We start from the raw sequence: 21725 nt of genomic DNA, 5'->3' as shown, positions 1-21725 counted from the left end.
GACCCCTGCAAACTCCAGGGGGGTGAAGGGGGCAGGGGCTCCTCTTTCCTGGGTAGATGGGGGGCGGGGGTGGTTTTCAAGAAGCAGCAGAGTAGACCAAGACACGGCCATGCTCAATGTGTGCATTTTCTTGTACACTTTTTCGTTAAGAAATGAAATGCTATAGATATGTTGAGCCCTGATTAATAAACGTTATTAGGATGCCAATATTGCACTGAGTTTTAGAAATCAAAGATCAAGTCCCTGTAAAGTTTGAAAACAGTAAAACAAGACTGATACTAATGAAGCAGTCACTTGGGTGGCAGTGCTTTCCAAAAATTTTTTCACTCCTTTTTTTTTTTTTTTTTTTTTTAACATTTATTTATTTATTTGACGGCGCCAGGTCTTAGTTACGGCATGCGGATCTTTGTTGGGGCATGCAGGATCTTTTAGTTGTGGTATGTGAGATCTAGTTCCCTGACCAGGGATGGAGCCCGGGCCCCTTGCATTGGAAGTGCGGAGTCTTAACCACTGGACCACCGGGGAAGTCCCAATATTTTTCATTTTATATCTTCACCGTCTCCTCTCCCCCACCAAAACTGGGCTGGTAGGAAAAGTGTACTTTCAGGGCCCCAAATTTGTAGAACATAGTAACACTCTCTTACAGAAGTTTATTTCAAAACTCAAATTTAATGGAGTAATGAGGGAAGATTTTGTTCAAGAATTCTCCAATCCTTGTTAGTTTTTTTTTTTTTTTCTTTCTCCCGCCCTTCAGGGGTCAGCTCCTCTGGTTGGATCCAGGTTTTAGAAGGGTAATCCACTGTTTCCTACTCTGGATTGAATGTGAGTCTATTTTATTTTTTTAATTAATTAATTAATTAAATTTATTTTTGGCTGCGTTGAGTCTTTGTTGCTGTGTGCGGGCTTTCTCTAGTTGTGGTGAGCAGGGGCTACTCTTCGTCATGGTGTGTGGGCTTCTCATCGCGGTGGCTTCTCTTGTTGTAGGGCACGGGCTCTAGGCGTGTGGGCTTCAGTAGTTGTGGCGTGTGGGCTTCAGTAGTTGTGGCGCATGGGCTTAGTTGCTCCGCGGCATGTGGGATCTTCCCAGACCAGAGCTTGAACCCATGTCTCCTGCACTGGCAGGCGGATTCTTAACCACTGCGCCACCAGGGAAGTCCCAAGTCTATTTTATATATGTATTATAATTTCTACTTCATTATAGGAATAAGCTCTTAGATGTTCTGCAAGTATCTGACATTTAACATTTTTTAAACTGAGCCCCTTCCCCAGTATCTGTGGGCTTGCTCCCTCATCTCCAAATTTTGTCCACATGTTACCTCTTCAGGGAGGCCTTTCTTAGTCACGCTATTGAAACTTGCAGCCCTCTCCTCCCCAGTCAATACATCCAACCTCTTCCCTGCTTTATTTTTCTCCATAGCACATATCACTGTCTGCTATACTCATATTTTATTAATGTTCTGTTAATTATCTATCTCTCGCCAGTAAAAGGTCAAGGTTTGCTCATCGCTGCATCGCAGTGCCTAGAGCATTGCCTGGCACAGAGTAGGTCTTTACTAATTATTTATTGAATGGTGAATGATTGGCTTATTGGATACCTACCCTTGGCTCCCACCTTAGACTCACCCTGTCTAGAAACAATTCTGACACCTCTTTACGCCAATACCAGGTTTAAAAAAATCAGCATCATCTTTCCTCCCCGTTTCTTGGGTCTCAGCCACCAAGTTCTCAAGGCTTGGCAGTTCTTGGGTTTTGTCTCTCACTGATACCCTGCCCTTAATAGGTGCTCAGTAAAACACCATTGCAAGGTTGCTTCTGGCTACCTTGGGATGGAGGAAAAAGACAAAAATTCCTATTTCCTTTTAACCCTCTGAACTATTAAATATTGTAAAAATCAATAGTGCTGTAATAGACAGCATTGGTTTCCTATCTATCTCCCATTCTCCACCCTGGCTTCTTCACTTCAGGTGTTCAGCAGCCTCTGCCTGGCCCACTACATGTTCAGGAGATGCTGACTCTAACCCTTCAACTTGGCTGTCAGAGAAAGAGTGGGTCCAGATGAGTTTTAGCCATTCTCCATATATATGTCAACACCCTCCCAGCCCTGACTAAGGGCACAGACCCAAGTTGACCCAATCAAATGCTTTCTCTCTCCTCATAGCTGTGAACAAGATAATTCCAGCTGTCTCTGTGACCCCAAAGGAACCAACCCAGGAGAAAGCTCTCACTGAGGATGGCAGAGCTGAGAGGTAAAAAGAGTCTGGGTCCTTGATGCTGTCTCTGTGCTGCTGGTCACAGGGTTCCTTCAGGAACCCACCTTATGCTTGCACTGCTGGTTCATTCATGCCCTCATTCTACAAGTACTGATTAAGCTCCTGCTATGTGCCAGACAGTGTTTTGCAGGCTGGGGATATAGCTGTAAATCTAAACAGACAAAAATCCCTACCTCATGGAGCTTTTATTCCTGTGGGGGAAGAGATGAGTGACAGACCACACAAAAAATCTATAATAAACAAGAAAATAATATGTTAGAAAGTTATAAGTGCTATGGAAAAAAGTAGAGCCATTTGTTACAGTGGATTCTCAAACACTGAATCCCTGTATGTATTGTAATGTGTTCTTTTCAGTAATAAATCAAAACATCTCTTTTGGAAGTTGACAGTCTTTTAGTTTGCATTGTATAAGAATGTATAATTGTGTGCTGGAGTTGAGATTCTGATCTGATTTTTTAAAAAGTTCATTTGAACCCATTGTGGATCAGTGGTTGCAAAGAGGTGAAAATTGTCTTGGAAATGGGAGCTTTCCTGGGGATTGTGATTTTAAAAGGTATTTGTCCTTGGACAAGTGTAATAACCACATGAATAAATCTCATGAACTGCCTGTTAGTGTTGCAAAGGTATCAGATGCAAACCAGGCAAATGACGACAAAACAGAATAAAACACAAACACATACACAGAGGCAATAATTTGCAATATGGACTGCCACCGGACTGGCAATGGAAATGAATCGATGCTATCACATGTCACATATTTTAGAGATGCTCCTAAATTCTGGCATAAATTTATCCAACATCAAGCATCATTTTGAAATGTACACAGAACACTATATAAAAGCTATCAAAATAGTCTAACGTTAGGAGCAGAACACAGTGTATCAGGGGATTAAAATGTGAAATCTGTGGAAACCAAATGTATATAATTGTATTTAATTACAAAACCTGGAACTGCTAAGTTTATTGACAAATTGTCAGTCCTGATGCCAAAAAAAAAAAAAAAAGTAACAAATAATGATCAGAGCAAAGTAAGCATAGTGATTGACAGGGTACCTCTGTCCAGTAACATAAATGACAGAAATGGCAGCTGATATAAAGCAGCCATTTTTGTTAGCACAATGAAGTGAAATGAGTCAATGCAAATTGGTGAACCCAGTGAGATTCTGAATGCTGGTGTTATTTTAGGGTTGTCAGTATGACAACCTATGAGCTGAGTAAAGAAGTCTATGAAGATATTTTATGCTGCTAACCTTGGCCAACTGGTATGGACAACTCACTGACCCTCATGGCATAGACCAGAAGAGAGGATTTGGGATGGATGGGGAATGGGCTGGAGCTCTGGCTGGTAGTATCAGAAGACCTGTCTACGTAGTCAAGCAGATGCACCAAAGCAATAGCTCCTCACTGATACAAGGATACCATTACCTTCCAGAATATGTATGAAAATTTAAGACAAGTACTTAATAAAGCCGATAAAATTGTCAATCATGTCACAAGCAGGCAATTGAATACCCGACCTTTTTTCTTGGCTTGTGAAGAAATGGGCAATTACTACAAAGAGCTACTGTTTTAAATGAAAGCTCGTTGTCTTTTGATTAGAAAAGTTTTTGCTTGTTCATTTAAGTTATAAGAGGAACTTCAGTTTTTCACTTTCCCTTTGTGAGATATTATACCTGGATGGGCCTGACTTTATAAATTAATCTATGTGCTCATCTAAACACCTATATATACTGTTACGAGGCAGATGTGTGAGTTCCACAATCCAGACCAAGGAGTTGCAGTGAAGGCAAATCTGGTACCACAGGGCCAAGACTCTAATTTTTTCTATTGCCTAAAAGACTTAGTATTAACTCATCTGAAAATATTTTAGGAAGAGACACTTAAAAGACTTAATAAGAAGGCTTTATTTATTTATTTTCCCCACACTGCAAGTGGCTTAGCAGACAAGGAAACCTTTACTCCACCACTTTAGGGCATCACCTAATAACTTTAGACCTTCTTAAGAAGAACAGATTCTGGAGATAACCTTCAGACGGTTTCTTAAAATACAAGTTTTTATTTGTTTGTTTGATTTTTTGTTTTGAATACAATTCACATCATTTTGTTCCACTTACATCATTTTAAGTGGGAATTATTTCTCAGCATCTGACCCAATCAGAGAAGACAGTTAATCACAGCAGGAGTGAACAGTTACTAGCACTTTCTTTGTGTAAGGCACTATTGGAAGTGCACATATTAACTCATTTCATCCTCTCATTGATGCTATGAGGTAGGTATTACCCCACAAAGAAGTAAATGTTATCGTCTTTATTTTATAAATGATGCAGCTTAGGCACAAAAGGTTAAGCATCTTGTCCAAAGTTTCCACAGCTAGGAAAGCCAGGATTAAAGTCCAGACAATTCTGGCACACAAGGCCAAACTTTCAACCATTATGCTATATAGGAACGCCTTGCATTATTGTATTTCCCTTTATGTGCTTTGCAGATATTGCATTTTTTACAAATTGAAGGTTTGTGGTAACCCTGGGTTGAGCAAGCCTCTTGGCACCATTTTTTCAACAGTATTTGCTCATTTCAAGTCTCTGTGTCACATTTTGGTAATTCTCATGATATTTCAAACTTCTTCTTCTTCTTATATTTGTTATGGTGATCTGTGATCAGTAATCTTTTTTTTTTTTTGCGGTACGCGGGCCTCTCACTGCTGTGGCCTCTCCCGCTGCGGAGCACAGGCTCCGGATGCGCAGGCTCAGTGGCCATGGCTCACGGGCCCAACCGCTCCGTGGCATTTGGGATCTTCCCGGACCGGGGCACGAACCCGTGTCCCCTACATCGGCAGGTGGACTCTCAACCACTGCGCCACCAGGGAAGCCCTTGTTGATGTTTTTTTACATAACAAAGAATCATGTCAGCAAGAAGATCCTTAAGAGAGAGGGAAAAAAGTGGCAAAGCAGCAACTCTGCCGAAGCAGCCTTCTTCAGGAGCAGATCATTGTTTGCCTTTATGCTATTCTCGAATGTTTTTAGCTCATATCTCATGGATGGAAGCCAGAAACTCAGGCACCCAACAGAGAAAAAGTGAATTCCAAATAGATAAATTGAAATAATTAAAACCAGACAGCCCTAGAACATTAGGAGGTCTAGCCTTGATCCATGTGCTATAAACATACTCATCTTTTTTCACCCTTTGCTATAAACACTTGGCTGTCTCTCTTACCTACTTTATAGGTTGCGGATGGCAAACTTTCATCAGGGCTATTTCCTAGGGCCTTCCCTGTTTGTGACTGAGCATATCACATTCCTCAGAGGAGAAATGAGGTGATACAAACTAGCTTTAAAACTTGCCTACACCAGCATTCCCCAAAGGTGGTCTACAGAAAATAATTTTGTTGGACTTCAAAGAGTATTACTTGGAAAAGGGGCTCCATGATTTATTTATGAGGCTCTTTGGCCAGAACCATGATTAACCATCTCAAGGGACTAGTGTTCCATGGACTGACTTGGCTTTCAGTGTCACTAGCCTAGACAAAATATAATTAGGAAAGTAAAACTTTGCCTACTTTGCCTAAGTCAGATAAGGCACTCCCAAAGCTAAATATAAGGATATTTGGGATTATCTGGTTTTTTTGATTATTCGTATGATGACAGTTTTTACTTACCAAGTACCTACTTTGCACCAGCTACTGTACTACCATCTTATTGACTGTTATAACGGCCCTGCAGAAGTCTTTTTTTAATCTCCATTTTTTTTTACATCTTTATTGGAGTATAATTGCTTTACAGTGGTGTGCTACTTTCTGCTTCATAACAAGGTGAATCAGTCACACATACACATATGTTCCCATATCCCTTCCCCCTTGCGTCTCCCTCCCTCCCACCCTCCCTATCCCACCCCTCTAGGTGGTCATAAAGCACCGAGCTGATCTCCCAGTGCTATGCGGCTGCTTCCCACTAGCTATCTATTTTACGTTTGGTAGTGTATATATGTCCATCAGAACGACTAAGTAATTCATTCAACAAATTTTCATTATTAAGAGCATGCTAAGTACTGGCCACTCTGCCTGACTCATTGGCTCCACGGCCCTGCTGACCTCCAGATTGGACCTATGACCAAGAGTGGATATTCTTGGAAAACAGGTGAACAAAACCTGACAGAGCTCCCTGCATATCTTTAGGAGACATTGTGACATGGTGGCTAGGAGCAGGGGCTCTGTCTGAATCTCTCAGAATCTCAGCTTTCCATCTGAAAAGTGGGGCTAGAGAGAATACCCGACATCACAAGGATGTCATGGGGATCGAGCAAGATCATAGAACATGTTTTGCACGAAGCAGGCATTGGACGTGCTTAACAAATGTCAACACGACCTATGGGGTCAAGACGTGAGAAACTGAAGTATTCGGATTTCCGTGAGAATACTTTGCCTCATCTATCTAAAACCACCAAGAGGGGGAAGAAGGGAAGGGAAAAGGAAATCAAACAATCAAACTGCTGATTTTCTAGTTGAATTACTTTAGGGTTCGTGGTGGGGTCCTGGAGTTTCTTTCGATGTAGAGTGAGACTCCCCACATGGCGATCCCAGCTCACCAGGGCCAGAGAACTCGGGAGGTCAGAGCTGCTCTCCTGAGGGAAAACTGTTCTGGACAGGATCACAGAGCATTCAGAATGATACACAGAATTATAAAGAAAAGAAATCTGGTGCTACAGTTGGAAAATCACAACTAACGGAAACTGAGTTTATTCTTTAAAGGTTAGTAAGTCTGGTTGACTGAGCCACACCTAATACAAGAACAGACTTAGGCGATGATGGAAACTTTATAATGGATGGATCAGGCCAATATCACCAGAAGCCCCTGATCAATGTGAATTTCACTAAGACTGAGTCTACCAGTCCCTAGGTGCCTCCAGGGGTGACACAATAGGGAGAGCCCAGAACTACCTATGAAGAATTCTTGCAAAAAAATGAAAATAAAAAATTGAACCTGACTCCAATCACATCTCTAGATTTCATTTCATAAGGAAACAGAAGATGTTAGATGACAGCATAAAGATGCAATCATCCAGGGATTTCCCTGGTGGTCCAGTGGTTAAGACTCCTCACTACCATTGCAGGGGGCCTGGGTTCGATCCCTGGTCAGGGAACTAGATCCCACATGCCACAACTAAGAGCCTGCCGCAACTAAGACCCGGCACAGCCAAGTAAATAAATAAATAAATATTTTTTTTAAAAAAAAGATGCAATCATCCAAACTCAGAGCAAGGGAAACTCTATAGGACAAATGGCTCGGGTTTTGAACAAATAAATGGCATGAAAAAGGGAGTGGGGTTGGGAGGGGAATTGTTAGAGATTTATAGAGATTTAAAAAATGCGGAGTGTGGAACTTGTTTGGATTCTCTTCAAATAAACCAACTGTAAAAAGGCATTTTTAAAGACAGTTGGGGAAAATTGAACCAATTAGACAACAATTGAATCCAAATATGTTGTTATATCTTATCAGCAGGATATTAAATGATATTAAGGAGTTCTTGGTAATGATAGGTGTGATAACAGCATCAAATAATGTTTTTATTAAAGTACTTATTGCTTAGACATAAATCCTGAAGTATTTACAAGTGAAATGATATGTCGTCTAGAATTCACTTTCAAATATTCCAGCAAAAATGAACAAACAAATAAATAGAACTGTTTGATTGGGGAAGGCTCAATGAAAAGACAGTGGGACAATTGTTCAAGCTGAATGTTGAGTCAATGGGGTTCATACCCTTCTTTCTACATTTGTGTCTGTTTTTAAAATTCCAGAAAAAGTATCAAATGAATAAAATTTTAATTTTTAAAATCTTGAGAGCTTAACAAAGAGTTTTCCAAATTTCAATCAAAGGGAAAACAGGTACCTGGTGAGATTCTAAGAGGATTTTCTGGTGGCAGCCCTGGGGAGCCAGCGTCTCAACAGCACAAGACGTCAGCTACCCATGAACACGGACTGTGAAGCCTCCCTGCACGACCATTGTAAAACTGTCTATTTGACGTGCTGCACTGGCTTCCATAACATCTGACTATCTATGGAGCTAATTAAATGATCAGCCTCAGAGCTGTGAGATGGCCCAGTTTACGTGGGAAGAATCCTTCACGCAATGCGGCAGCCACTAAGCGAATTCCCCTCAAAGCCATAATTAGTCATCCCGAGTTATTCCCAATCAAGTCCTATCTCAGATAAAGAATTCCCAATTGGCTCCTAACACCTCCCTGGTGGTGAAGTTATTTATTTGATCTCGGCACAAACAGATGGAGGTGGGGCAGACCAGGAGGAAACCCCGTGGGTCTGACCTGGAAAGGCCTAGTTTTTGAGTTAAGGTGTCCAGTTAGTGGGGCTTCTATTGGACTAACAGGGACTGACTGGGTCGATTCCTCTTTAAAGGCGCAGGCAAGGCCTGTTGACTGTGGCCCGGAAACGCCAGTCTCTGTGACGAGGCAACTGTGCCCTTGATCTTCTCTGCCAGCATCCATCAAGGCCAGAGAAGGGCCCTGAGTACCACTCGGGGCCCGGGCCTCACCCCCTTGAAGAGAAGTGACGGAGACAAAAAGCATGTTGGGCAGAAAAGCTCCTGTGCTGGGAATAAAGACCTGGACTCAGGCGAAGTCCCCAGATTTGCTGGGGTCTCAGGGTCCTCATCTGTAAAATGGGGGCCAAAGTGATTTCAAAGACTCCTTTTCAACTAAGAAATGAGTTTAAGGGGCTGGAGTTCTTCTGGGAAATGGTGCAAAAACTCAAGGTGAAATGTTTGTGGTTTCCGTCCTCAGCAGGGAGGCTGTATGGCTTAGTGGTCAAGAAAGGATCTGAAACCAGTTCACCCTGGCTCTAGTGCAGCTCCCACCCTCACCAGCCTGTGGCCTTGGGCATGTCACTTAACCTCTTGAGTGTCAGTTTCCCCTCTGTCAAATGAGGATAACAGCAATACCTTCCTCATAACGTTTTATGAGGATCAAGGTAATGAATGCATGTGAAATGGGCAGAACTTAAAGAATAAGCACCATGTAAGTGTTGCTATTATTTTTATCGAGAAAGGTAACACTTTACACATTTTCACAGCCTTAGGAATCTAGCACGATGCTGTTGATGTTTTCTGAATTAATCAGACCCTCTCCAATAATTTTAGACTTTAGAAGATGGGCATTTTTATTAAAACCCTGGCCTTGACAATGATAACAATGACAACTATTAAAAGTGATAAATTTTAAAATACGATAGCAATGACAAACATACATGACAATGATTATGACACAGAGAAGCATTTATTGTACACTTTCTGATCTTGTTTTTTAAGTCAGAAGGTTGGAAGGACATAGGGTGGAATGGACCCCTAGGGTTTTTCAGCTTAAGCCTCGGTCAGAAGTTCAAGGCCCTCTACAACATCACCACGGAGTGACGCTTCACGTTCTGCTTGAATTCCTCCAGGGACACGGGACTCACTACCCCCGACAGAGCTGCTGTTTGAACCTTGCCCCAGGAGAAAATGTTAAAAGAACTGAGGATCTTTAAGCTGGAGAAAAAGTTTAGTGGAAACATAGCTGCCTTATACATTTGATGAACCGTAATTATAATTATTATTAACATTGATAAGATTAACATTAAGCACTGTCACTAATATTTTTTTATTATGGTGATCATTTATTCAGCTCACACCATATACCAGACACTGTGCCAAATGCTTTACACGCCTTCTCATTCAATCCTTCAACAACCCCCTAAGACGGTATTATTATTCTGATTGTATAGTTGAAAAAATTGAGGTAGAGAACAGTTAGGTAAAACTCTGCTCAAGGATATAATTAGTGAGGGCAGAAACAGGATTCAAACCTAGATTGGTCTGACTTTGGAACATAGAAGAGTTTGTAGAAGTTACTGAGACCCCAAGACATAGGCTATCTGCGAAGCAGGGTTTAAATCAACATGATGAGAACTTTCACATGAGACTGAACTCATTTCAGGCAATGAAGTGTTGACAGGGCTTTTATAAGAGACACACACACACACACCCTGCTCAGTCTGGTGCCGGTTCCTGAAGGGCAGCAGGTAGATAGGAAGGGCCGGGACCTGGTGATGCTGGGAAGGAGACATCTGACTCGTCGAGTCAAGTGGGGTATCCACAGCAGTCTCACTGCTGGAGAGACCCCCCCCAAATGGGGCAACTGGTGCTGCTGCACATGTGTGGGCCTCCCCACTGCTTCGTCACCCCTGTCGGTCCTGCCCCACTTCCCTCCACAATGCAGCCTATCCCGGCCCCATCTCTCTTAGCAGATGACCACTCTAGCTACTTCCTGGCGGAAGCAGAGGTCACTGGGCCGTCAGCCTCTGTGTGATGAACAGGCTGCAGCATCTTCACTCCCTCCCTCCTCATCTCCAGAACTGGGCACCTAGAACTGTTCCATCTCTCTCCACTCTCTTTTTTGAATCTTTATTCCCGGTCATGTCCTGGCTTCTTTCCACCAGTGCATCACCACACTCAACAACACAGGAAACGTAACCCACTTGATCCCACATCCAGCTCCCCGCAGGTGGCCTTGACCCCCTTTCAGAGCCAAACGTCTGAAAGAGCAGTTGACATGCTCTCCTGACTACTCCCTGCGTCTGGCCTCAGCCCACTCCACCTGGTTCCCAACCACACCAGCGCGGGAACGGCTCCTACCACGGACATTACCGCCGTTTCCAACATCCCCAGGACACGGTTAGGCTCTGTCTTTTTTTTTTTTTTTTAAAGATGTTGGGGGGGAGTTTATTAATTTATTTTATTTTTATTTTTTGCTGTGTTGAGTCTTCATTTCTGTGCGAGGGCTTTCTCTAGTTGTGGCAAGCGGGGGCCACTCTTCATCGCGGTGCGCAGGCCTCTCACTATCGCGGCCTCTCTTGTTGCGGAGCACAGGCTCCAGACGCGCAGGCTCAGTAGTTGTGGCTCACGGGCCTAGTTGCTCCGCGGCATGTGGGATCCTCCTAGCCCAGGGCTCGAACCCGTGTCCCCTGCATTAGCAGGCAGATTCTCAACCACTGCGCCACCAGGGAAGCCCTAGGCTCTGTCTTAATGTGACTGGATCTGTTCTTCACTCCCTCTTCATGAAACTCCTATTCCTCTTGGTTACTATCAAACACTCTTTCTGGTTTTATTCCCCACCTTAATGGCTCTTTCTGGATCCTCTTTCTCTCAGGCCTCATATTTGTTTATCAGAAGCCATCTCAATCCAGGCCCACCCAGGACCATCTGCCCACACGTGGCTTCCCCACAATCGCCCTGCTGATCAGAACCGGGGGGCCGTTCTTCGTCTGGAGCATTTCTCACACTGTGGATCCCTTCTCCTTTTTCTTCTCCTGAGGCTCCACCCCTGCCTATTCACTGGGCCCATTTCAGCCTCCAGCACCGGCCCCTGTCCTGGGCTGTCCCCGGCAGGCCCTCCCCGCTCTTCCTTCCTTCTCCTCCTCACTGCTGCCTGTACTGGGACTCACTCTGTGGCCACCCCAGGAAGCCCAGGATGCCTTTCATGCTCCTCACGGTGTTTAATGCCCCTCCGATATTCTCAGACACACAAAAACAAGCTGTAGATAATAGAGTGGTCACAGATTCCTAGTGCACACTGGGGTCTCCTGTGGCTGCTTTCTGATAACCAGACACTTAGCTCAGGATGGAGATGAGAGAGATTCTTACACTGCACGGGGGACTTGAATTGCCTCTGTGGACAATAATTTTTTTTTTTTTTTTTGCGGTACACGGGCCTCTGGCTGCTGTGGCCTCTCCCGTTGCGGAGCACAGGCTCTGGACGTGCAGGCTCAGCGGCCATGGCTCACGGGCCTAGCCGCTCCGTGGCACGTGGGATCTTCCTGGACCGGGGCACGAACCTGCGTCCCTTGCATTGACAGGTGGACTCTCAACCACTGTGCCACCAGGGAAGCCTGTGGACAATAATTTTGTTTAGCTACCCAATAACTTTATCTCAGCTTGGCCCACTCTTAAATTCTCAGTAGATCAAAAGAGCTTAATAAAGAATGTCAGAAAACAAGTATTTTCCAAATTAACAAGAAAATTAGTAAATTATTCGAAAGAAAAAAACCAAAACACCAGGGGAAATATATTAGAGATTTCAATTGGACAACCCTCACCTAAGCTGTTCTTCCTGTAAAATGCGTGTAGATCATGTATCTTGTATACATTGCCTGGGTCTCCACAGACGAGATCATAAAAATGTGTTTAAAATCTATTTTTCCTACAATAAGAATGTACGAAATGCAGCTGCAATGTCGATGCTGGAGAAGTGGTAAACACCGTGAACCTGAGCTTCAGCACAGTAATCCTCACCACCGCCCCTCCCCCCATTTCTCGTGTACTCACTGCATGCGAGGCCCTGTGCTAAGTGCTTCAGACACATTAATTTCCTCCCTATTTCAGCACCAGGAGGCAAGTATTATCACCCCATTTGCAGGCCCTCCCTAGAGGGCTTACTTGGTGAGCCAGGATTTCAACTTGATTCTTCCAAACTCCAGTCTTTACGCTTAGCCTCTGCATTCTCCTGCCCCATGCTTTATTTCAAGTATCTCGCAAACCCATTCAATCCATTCATTCCCATCACCTTCAGCAAAAATCCCAGAATCCTTCCCAAATCAAACAAGGGCAGATAATGTAAATATGGAGTTCATTAACATTTTAAAAGAAATTGCAGTGCAGTCTAGATCAGAGTTTCTCAACCTTGATAACTACTCGTATTTGGCTGGGATAATTCTTTGTTGTGGGAACTGTCCTGTGCATTGTAGGATGCTTAGTAGCGTCTCTGGCCTCTACCTACTAGATGCTAGCAACGTTTCTCCTCTGTCCCCAGTTGTGGCAACAAAAATGTCGCCAAACATTGCCAAATTTCCGCTGGGTGGGCAGGTGGGTGGAGGAAACTGCCCTCAGTTGAGGACCACCCCTCTAGATGTCCAGACCATCAGCACGCACTAAACATCTCGTACCTGCCCCACTAACTTTGCATTCTCTGCTTTGCAGACTCCTGCCTGGAAGCAACAGATCTGAAATTCCACAGTAGGACAGACAGCAAGATCATGGCCATAAAGAATTCAGGAATAGGTGATCCTTGGCAGGTTGGTTGGCAGCTGGCATCAGATTTAGGAATTTTTTCATATAGGTCAGTATTTTCTTGCAAAAATGTCTACTTTACCTCCCTTCACGCCAAGTCTGTTTATCTTATACAAAGTACTGTCTTGTTATGTTGCTATTAAAGATCATGCTTGTGAAGACTCTGAGCACTTAAAAATGCTCGTGACAATGAAAAAAGCAGATTAAAAGGTTGTATGAACATTGTGATGGCAACTAAAGTGACAAGAGAATGATGGAACTAAGGTACTGGGATTATGGGCAGTATTTTCCTCCTCTTTCTAAGTTTCCTGTAATGTAACTTCCATAATACCTTTCAAAATTAGAAAGTGAAATTTCAGGTGGTGTCCCCAGACATGGGTTTCCTCCCACCAACTACAGGTAGGGTCACCAGAACAGTTAACCCCACACCACACAACTACTACCTGGACTCCCTGAATTACCACCTAGATCCACAGTTTGATCTTAGATGACATCACCTGGATGACCTGTTCTATATCTGAATTACTGAGTTCATATAATGAAATTTATTATAACTCAAAAATAACTAAGTTATTTTTGATAAAAAATTAAGATTTATTCTTCCATTGCCTGATCCCATTTTTGAATCTTGCTGAAACCTACAGTACCTTGGATCCCTCTGGGGGAGGTGTGGGTCCCTGCTCCACCCCCCACCCCTTGAACCCCATTCTTCTGAGGCAGCCCTGATGCATGGGGTGGGCCCTCAGCAGCCATGTTTGTATTTTAGGTCCTGCCCCTAGACCCAGCTGGGGGCATGGGAACCTGGCCTGAGCTGGGCAAGTCAGGTTCTCTTTCTTAGAAATTCAGAATTTTGAATGAAGAGACCCAGGTCCTAGGGGTTGCTGTAGCTGAGTTATGTAGGGGGCAGTTCTCTAGAAAGTCCATAATAAACTCCTGCTACTTGGATCCCCAATTTCTGTTCCTTCTGAGATTTGGTTGGTCAACTTTCCCTGGGATCCTCCCCCTCCAAAAATAATAATATTATTTTATCTATCTATTTATCTATTTATTTATAAGCTGGCTCTAATTGATTTTTCTTTCTTTTTTTTTTTTTTTTTTGTGGTACACGGGCCTCTCACTGTCGTGGCCTCTCCCGTTGTGGAGCACAGGCTCCGGATGCGTGCAGGCTTAGGAGCCATGGCTCACGGGCCCAGCCGCTCCGCGGCACGTGGGATCTTCCCGGACCAGGGCACAAACCCATGTCCCCTGCATCGGCAGGCGGACTCTCAACCACTGCGCCACCAGGGAAGCCCCGATTTTTCTTTCTTATAACTAAAAGAATCTTAACTCCTAGAGATTATATTTGAGATCTCTTTATTATTCATATAAATATTAAGCCATAAGTATTATTCTGATTCTCTTCCCAGTGATAATGTCCTGAAAATCTCACGTACCGTCTGCCGTGGTTGCATCTTAAAAGCGGGAATGTTGGCTTCAGTCAGACTTATTTCAAGTCTCACCTCTGCCTCTTTGAGCCTGAGTTTCCTTATGGGGTAAGTGGACACTTAACACTCAGCTGCAGGGCTACTTTGGGGTTTAAATGAGGGCATGCACAGGGCATGGCACACAGGATGTTTCTGTACACACCACACGCCCTGCTCCTTATGTTCTGTCTCAAGCCAGAAGATATTGGTTCTTCTTTATTAACTCATGGTCCAAAAAACTAAATCCTATTTTGTAAAACAGTCTATATCTCTATACGCGCACTTCTCACATCGCTTTTCTCTCCCCAAATGCCAACACTTGATTTGAAGCATGTCCTCAAGGCTTTCTGTTTCCTAACCAGGATTTCCTGAGCCTTAGACATGCTTGTCAGGTTTCTTCTGACATAGAATTAGTGTCCTCACACAAGTCCCTAACAATACGTAGTGGTTAATGGGCTTGAAACATCTTTGGAAATGCTTTACCATTATCCCGTACATTTGGCCCAGGAATAATAATAATTTACTGAGGGCTTACTCTGTGCTTTGCTTGCATTATCTCATTTAATCTTCATGCAACTCTGTGAGGTAGGTAATACCATCACCCCCATTTTACAGAAGAGGAAACTAAGGCTGAGAGTAGTTAAGTAACCTGCCAGTGTCACATAACTAGTAACTGGTAGAGCTGAGTTCAGAGCCCTGCTTAACTGTTAACTATGCTAAATTACTCTGCTAATTTACTGCCTTTACATCACCTACGGTAAACTTCCTGGCCTGTTCTCAGTGTGTGATGAGCCAAGCATCAGGATGCACCTCTTCATCCTGGGTCCATAGCAAAGATCTCTGTATCTATGGGCCCGAGGGTCCTAACTTACAGCTCCTGGGGGCACAATATGCTGCTCTTTCCCCCAGAAAGACCCCATTTGTGCTGCCAACCTAAGAGTTACTGCTCCTTCTTTTCCTCGTCTCATTCACCTACATGCCATCTACACCTTCAGCTTCTTTGACTTCTGTTTATTGAGCACTTACTTTATACCACAAAAATGTCCAGAACCTAATTCACAATAAGTATTAGCTCTTGATTCCATCATTAAGATTCACACACACACTAAGCAGAAACTAACACACTATTGTAAAGCAATTATACTCCAATAAAGATGTTAAAAAAAAAAAAAAGTTTCACACACACACACACAAAACCCCTCATGATGGCTCCCAGGGCCCTGTGTGAGCCAACCCCAGGCCATATCCCTGGACCACCTCCAACCCCTTTCCTCTCCCTCACGGGCTCTAGCCCTACTGGTTGCTCTGTTCTTCCAAGAATACTCTCAAGCACGTTCCTCCTTCAGAGACTTTGCACTTATCATTCCTAGCTTGCTTACCCACTTCCTTCGGTCGAATATTCCTTAAAAATTGTGCTGTGCCCTTTTCACAAATGATCTCATTTTATCCTCAGCAACCCTAGGAGGTAGGTACCACATTAGGTTGAAACTGACAATATTTGACTGCTTGACTCACACGAAAGCAATTTCATATTGTTCAACCTGGTATAATCCTTACTTTACAGATGTAGGAATTGGAGCTTAAATAATTTGGCAAAGGTCACACAGTTATAAAGTGGCAGAGCCAGGATTCAGTCTCAGACCGTTCTTATCCTGAAGTCCATGCTCTCAATGTCTAAAATGTACCATGTGCCTCCGAGACCTTCCCTGTTTCCTTCTTGGATTTTTGTCCTTCCATTTCATCCAGGAACACCTCTATTAAGCTGAGATACAGAGAGACTGAAACACTGATACTTCCACTTTAAGAGCCCAGAGCCTTTCAGTCAACCTGAGTGCTGCCTACCTGGATATCCTGAGTCTCTGCTACCATCCAGCCCCAGGTGAGCCCAGGGTGCCGAAAAATGTGCTCTACTAGATTTGCACTTTCTGAAAAGTGAAGAGGAATTATGAGTGTTAGGTATTGGGCACCTGACCTAAAAACAGAGAAGTGACTCAGAAACTGTGGAAGGGAAAAGGAAGCCTGAGAGTTCAAAAACACTTAGAAGGCAAATAACTCTGTAATTCTCTCACCTGTTCAGCAGAAGCCTCCTTAAGAAGTAGGCATAGGGCCAGGGGTTTGGGCCTGTCTCTGAGAGTCACTATCAACACACAAACTTAGGGCCTTTAGGGAACGCCAACCACATCACATCTTCCCCCCAACCTCCCAGCAGTCTGCAGGCCAGATCTGGCCTAGGCTTGATTTTGTGGATGTCGTTTTGAATATCATTCCTAGATAATAATGTGTGTTACAGATTTTACCAGTTATGGAACACCTCCTCAGAAAAAAGTGGCTCCCATGCTCCATTTATCTCTCTGGGTTTCCAGTTTTACTTGGATTTGGGCTTTTCTGACAATTTAGTATCCTGCCGGGTCTTTAAGATTTTTAGAGTATGTCTTGTACACGGAGGGTAATTCCAGAGCCTCTCCCACCATATTATGAAAATGGAAGTCCATTCAATGTTCTCAAGCAGAGGAGTCGCTCACTATCAGACCTTTTGATTTGTTTTTTAAAGGATGGCCCTGACAGTTGTCTGTAGAATGGTCTAATTAAGGGGCGGAATCTAGAGACAGGAGACCATTTGAGAGGCCATCGCAGTGGTCCTGGTGAGAAGCAGTGTCCACTTGGTCTGGCCTGGGGAGGTGGCAGTGGAGGGACACAGAAAAGAACCAATTCAATAGGTATTGTTGAGGCATCTGTGCAAATAGTGCTGGCAACCTGCCTCTGTGGGTGAGCTGAGCAGGTGCTCTGAGAGGACCGTCCTACCATCTTGACCATACAGCTAACGGACCAAATGACCTCTGAACCCTTCCCAACTGGATGATTCTCACACCTGATATGGAACAACAGTGACACCTATGCAGTGTTTAATAGTTATGACCCGCTTCCACATACAGGGTCGTATTTGATCCTCATAGCAACCCCGGGAGGTACATATTATTTTTCCTATTTTAAAAATTAGAAAATTCAGGCTTGGAGAGTTTAAATGATTAATTCAAATACTAATCAGACCCAATAGATCTGGGGTTCAAATGCAGGTCTTCTAACTCCAGATCCCATCCAATCTTCTCTATTGAGCAAAAGTGCCAAGGAGACCATAATATTGAGAGGAACAAAATCAATGCTGTTATTTTAAAATAAATAAACATTCCATGTTATTAAATTGATACAAATAGAATTATAGCAACAGCTGTATCTTAGTTCATACTCTGTGCCAAGAACTGATCAAAGCACCAACTATATGATCATGTTTGGTTCTCACAAGAACCCAGAGAGGTAGGTACTATTATTATCTCCATATTATACATGGAGAAACTGTAGGACAGAGGGAAGATCCCACATGCCGTGGAGCGGCTAGGCCCGTGGGCCATGGCTGCTGAGCCTGTGCGTCCGGAGCCTGGGCTCCGCATCGGGAGAGGCCACAACAGTGAGAGGCCGGTGTATTGCAAAAAAAAGAAAAAAGAAAAAGAAGTGCTATATCCATGGTCTGAATTCTTCTCTTTGTTTAACACTAATTTTTATTGGAGTATAGTTGATTTACAATGTTGTGTTAGTTTCTACTGTACAGCAAAGTGAATCAGTTACACATATACATATATTCACTCCTTTTTAGATTCTTTTCCCATATAGGTCATTACAGAGTATTGAGTAGAGTTCCCTGTGCTATACAGTAGGTCCTTTTTAGTTGTCTATTTTATATATAGTAGTGTGTATATGTCAATACCAATCTCCCAATTTATCCCTCCCCTGCCCCGGAATTCTTCTTTTACTTAAAACAATCCTCCACACCTAGAGGTTGCTTTATTTATTTATTTGTTTTTATTTATTTATTTTTGGCTGTGTTGGGTCTTCGTTGCTGCGCACAGGCTTTCTCTAGTTGCAGTGAGCGGGGGCTACTCTTCATGGCGGCAGGCGGGTTTTTCACTGCGGTGGCTTCTCTTGTTGCAGAGCACAGGCTCTAGGCGCACGGGCTTCAGTAGTTGTGGCACGTGGGCTCAGTAGTTGTGGCTCACAGGCTCTAGAGCGTAGGCTCAGTAGTTGTGGTGCACGGGCTTAGTTGCTCCATGGCATGTGAGATCTTCCCGGACCAGGGCTTGAACCCATGTCCCTTGCTTTGGCAGGCGGATTCTTAGCCACTGTGCCACCAGGGAAGTCCCTAGAGGTTGCTTTATTTGGGCCTGAATCAGTATTTAATCCACGGCTCTGACAACAAGGTCTAGTTAGGACAGAATTCAAGCATCGACTGAGATCCACATGGACAAATGAACTCAGGGTCACTGTTGCATCTAGAAGGGTAGGAGCCACTTCTCTCTGTAGGAGCCCCATGGAAAGGAAAGGACAAGCACAGAATCCCAGGCTGTCTTGCTACTGGTGTCTGGTCGTGGTAGGGGTCACCAGTGGCCCTGAGTAAGTCCACCTGCCAGATGGTTGGATAGCCTACAGGGCTGTCCTGGGTTTATCTTCTTGGCTGCAAGCCTCCGAGCTCCTGCCCAGACTCGCATCAGGAGCTGTGGGGTGTTGTCTGAGTTGCCAGATTCCATCCACAAGCAGAGACTGCTCACCACTGGTAACATCCAACCATTCAGCAATGAGCTTCCGGGCAATTCTTTCAAGAGACTAGATGGATACCTGCAGCCAGACTTTATCAGACTTACCAAAGTTTGACCTTATAAACAGTTCAGTTTTCCAGAGTTCTCTGGCTTGCGTGTGGTTGACAGCTGCACCCTGCCAAGTTCTGAGTCCAACGTTGAAATGTTTATCCTCCGCTACCTGCTCCAGAACACGAGGTAAGTGGCCTAGGCTCGTGGGCCAGGTGCGTGTGGGGCTGCCTGACACACAGGGTCACATGATAGCACAGATGGCCACCAGCCATGCTTCTGGGCTTTTAGCTCCGGGCAGTTTCCTTTATGGCTCTTCTGACAGGCTGTGACTTCGGTTGGTACTGGGGGACTGTGTCTTCTTGTACCTGTTGCCACCAGGAAAGCACTACATATTTCGTGCCTCTAAAACACTCTTCTTCAGTTCCCTGGGACTAAAGTGCAAGGACAATGATAAAACAAACTTGAAGTACAAATAGTTTTCCTGAACTCTAGTCAACAAAAAAATTACCAGTGCCTTCTAATTGTAAGGCATTCTTCCAGGAAGTGTGATGTGGCAGGGGGCGGGGGGGGTGATACAAAGAAGTAAAAGTGGGTACAAATACGAAGTAAAAAATACGGTCCTGAGCTTCCCTGGTGGCGCAGTGGTTGAGAGTCCGCCTGCCGATGCAGGGGACACGGGTTCGTGCCCTGGTCCGGGAAGATCCCACATACTGCGGAGCGGCTGGGCCCGTGAGCCATGGCTGTTGGGAGAGGCCCGCGTACCGCCAAAAAAAAAAAAAAAAAAAAAAAAATACGGTTCCTTTCTCATGCAGCAGAGGAGGCAGGCTGTGAAACACGTGCTTCCTGCGTCTCTCCTTCCCTGTGAAGTCTGCTCATCGTCCCCAACTCTGTCAAAAGTATTTACGGTAAACCACACTTGTGAGTGAGCCGTATAACATTGCTGTTTTTCTAGTCAAAAAGGTAGAATGTCAGCAACTTCATTTGGTTCAACCTAATAATCAGTTCTCCCAAAGCACTTTACGTGTTCCTCTATTATGACCCTGTTTTCGATCTGTCTTGGGAATGATTAGGTATTTACATGACCTTGTCCTCCACTTGGCTACAAAACTCCTTGAGAGCATCTCCAGCTAGCACTGCACCTTACACAGAGTAGGGGAACAAATGAATAGGAAAGTAAATGTGTGTGTGTGTGTGTGTGTGTGTGTGTGTTTCTAAGCAGTGTGCTGGTGTTGGGGATAAAAGGCTGAATCAGCAAGGGCCCTGCCCAGGATGAGCTCAGGTCTCAGTGAGACAGAAGGAAAATTTCACTCCATCAAGCAGGGTTTCTCAACAGCGGCATTATGGACATTTGGGATCAGGGAAACCTTTGTCGTGAGGGTGACTGTTCTGTGTGTTGTAGGATGCACGGCAGCATCCTTAGCCTCTACCCACGATATGCCAGTGGTATACCCTCCACCCCGCCCCCATCCAGCCTTGACAATAACATATCTCTAAACAGGGCCAAATGTCCCCTGAGGAACAAAATCAGCCCTATGGAGAACCACTGCCACAGATGAGCTAAGGTGGCAGGATGCCAGTGTAGCAGCTCAGAGGAAGTACCTGGGGTAAGTCTTGAATGACAAGTATGAACCAGCAAGGTGAAGCAAGGCAGAGGCCACTGTACAAGCCAAGACACGACAGCTTACCCGTACTTTACCTTGACTAGGCTCAAGTATGACCCGCGTGTAAGTGAAAGGCAGTGACTTCAAACAAAAAAAAGCAGCCTACGTACTCTCTCATTAAAAAGTAGATCCCATCAAGTCTTGGTTTCTGATATAACTTTCTTTCTATAAATTCGTCTGCTTTCAGGAATGCTTGGCCCAAACATAGGACCTTGATGAATTAAGTGAGGTCACTCAGAAGTTTCACTGCTTGTGTGGAAGCAACGTCAGGAGTTACAATACTGTCTTCTTCTGGCAAAGGTACTTTACCGCATGTTTTCCTCTCTACTTTTTTCTTTTTTGCATTATATTTTTTAAGTGCTTTAATGAGATGTTGAACACATACAGAAGAATATTTAACATGCAAGCACACAGAGTACCAATGCAGCATGTAACCTCCATGCAGCCATAGACATAGACTATCACAACCATCTCTGAAGCTCACTGTGTGCTTCTGATATCATTCCCCTCTCTACCCCACAGAGGGGAAAGATTTTTGTGTTTACAGTTATTTATTCAACAGACATTTTACTGAATACCTCACTA

At 44.1% G+C, this 21725-nt stretch overlaps 1 protein-coding gene across 2 annotated transcripts in view; it reads left to right on the top strand.

The window, feature by feature from the left end:
• The first annotated feature begins 19034 nt into the window (after positions 1-19034).
• Positions 19035-21725, top strand: part of KLF10 (KLF transcription factor 10) — a 38697-nt gene continuing 36006 nt past the window's right edge. Inside the window, exons 1-2 of one of the 2 annotated variants that reach the window (XM_027131559.1) lie at positions 19035-19665; positions 21328-21440. The gene's annotated coding sequence lies outside the window, so the exon portion shown is untranslated. Of the gene's footprint in view, positions 19666-20259; positions 21084-21327; positions 21441-21725 lie in introns of those variants that run through there. The other variant, XM_027131558.1, reaches the window with a different exon arrangement.

The sequence above is a fragment of the Aethalodelphis obliquidens genome, unplaced genomic scaffold, assembly GCF_003676395.1.
Source record: "Aethalodelphis obliquidens isolate GAN/ISIS:26980383/991018 unplaced genomic scaffold, ASM367639v1 scaffold39, whole genome shotgun sequence".
In the NCBI taxonomy this organism is placed as follows: Eukaryota; Metazoa; Chordata; class Mammalia; order Artiodactyla; family Delphinidae; genus Aethalodelphis; species Aethalodelphis obliquidens.
The sequence above is the reverse complement of the archived record's forward strand: the minus strand, read 5'-3'. Positions and strand labels throughout refer to the sequence as shown.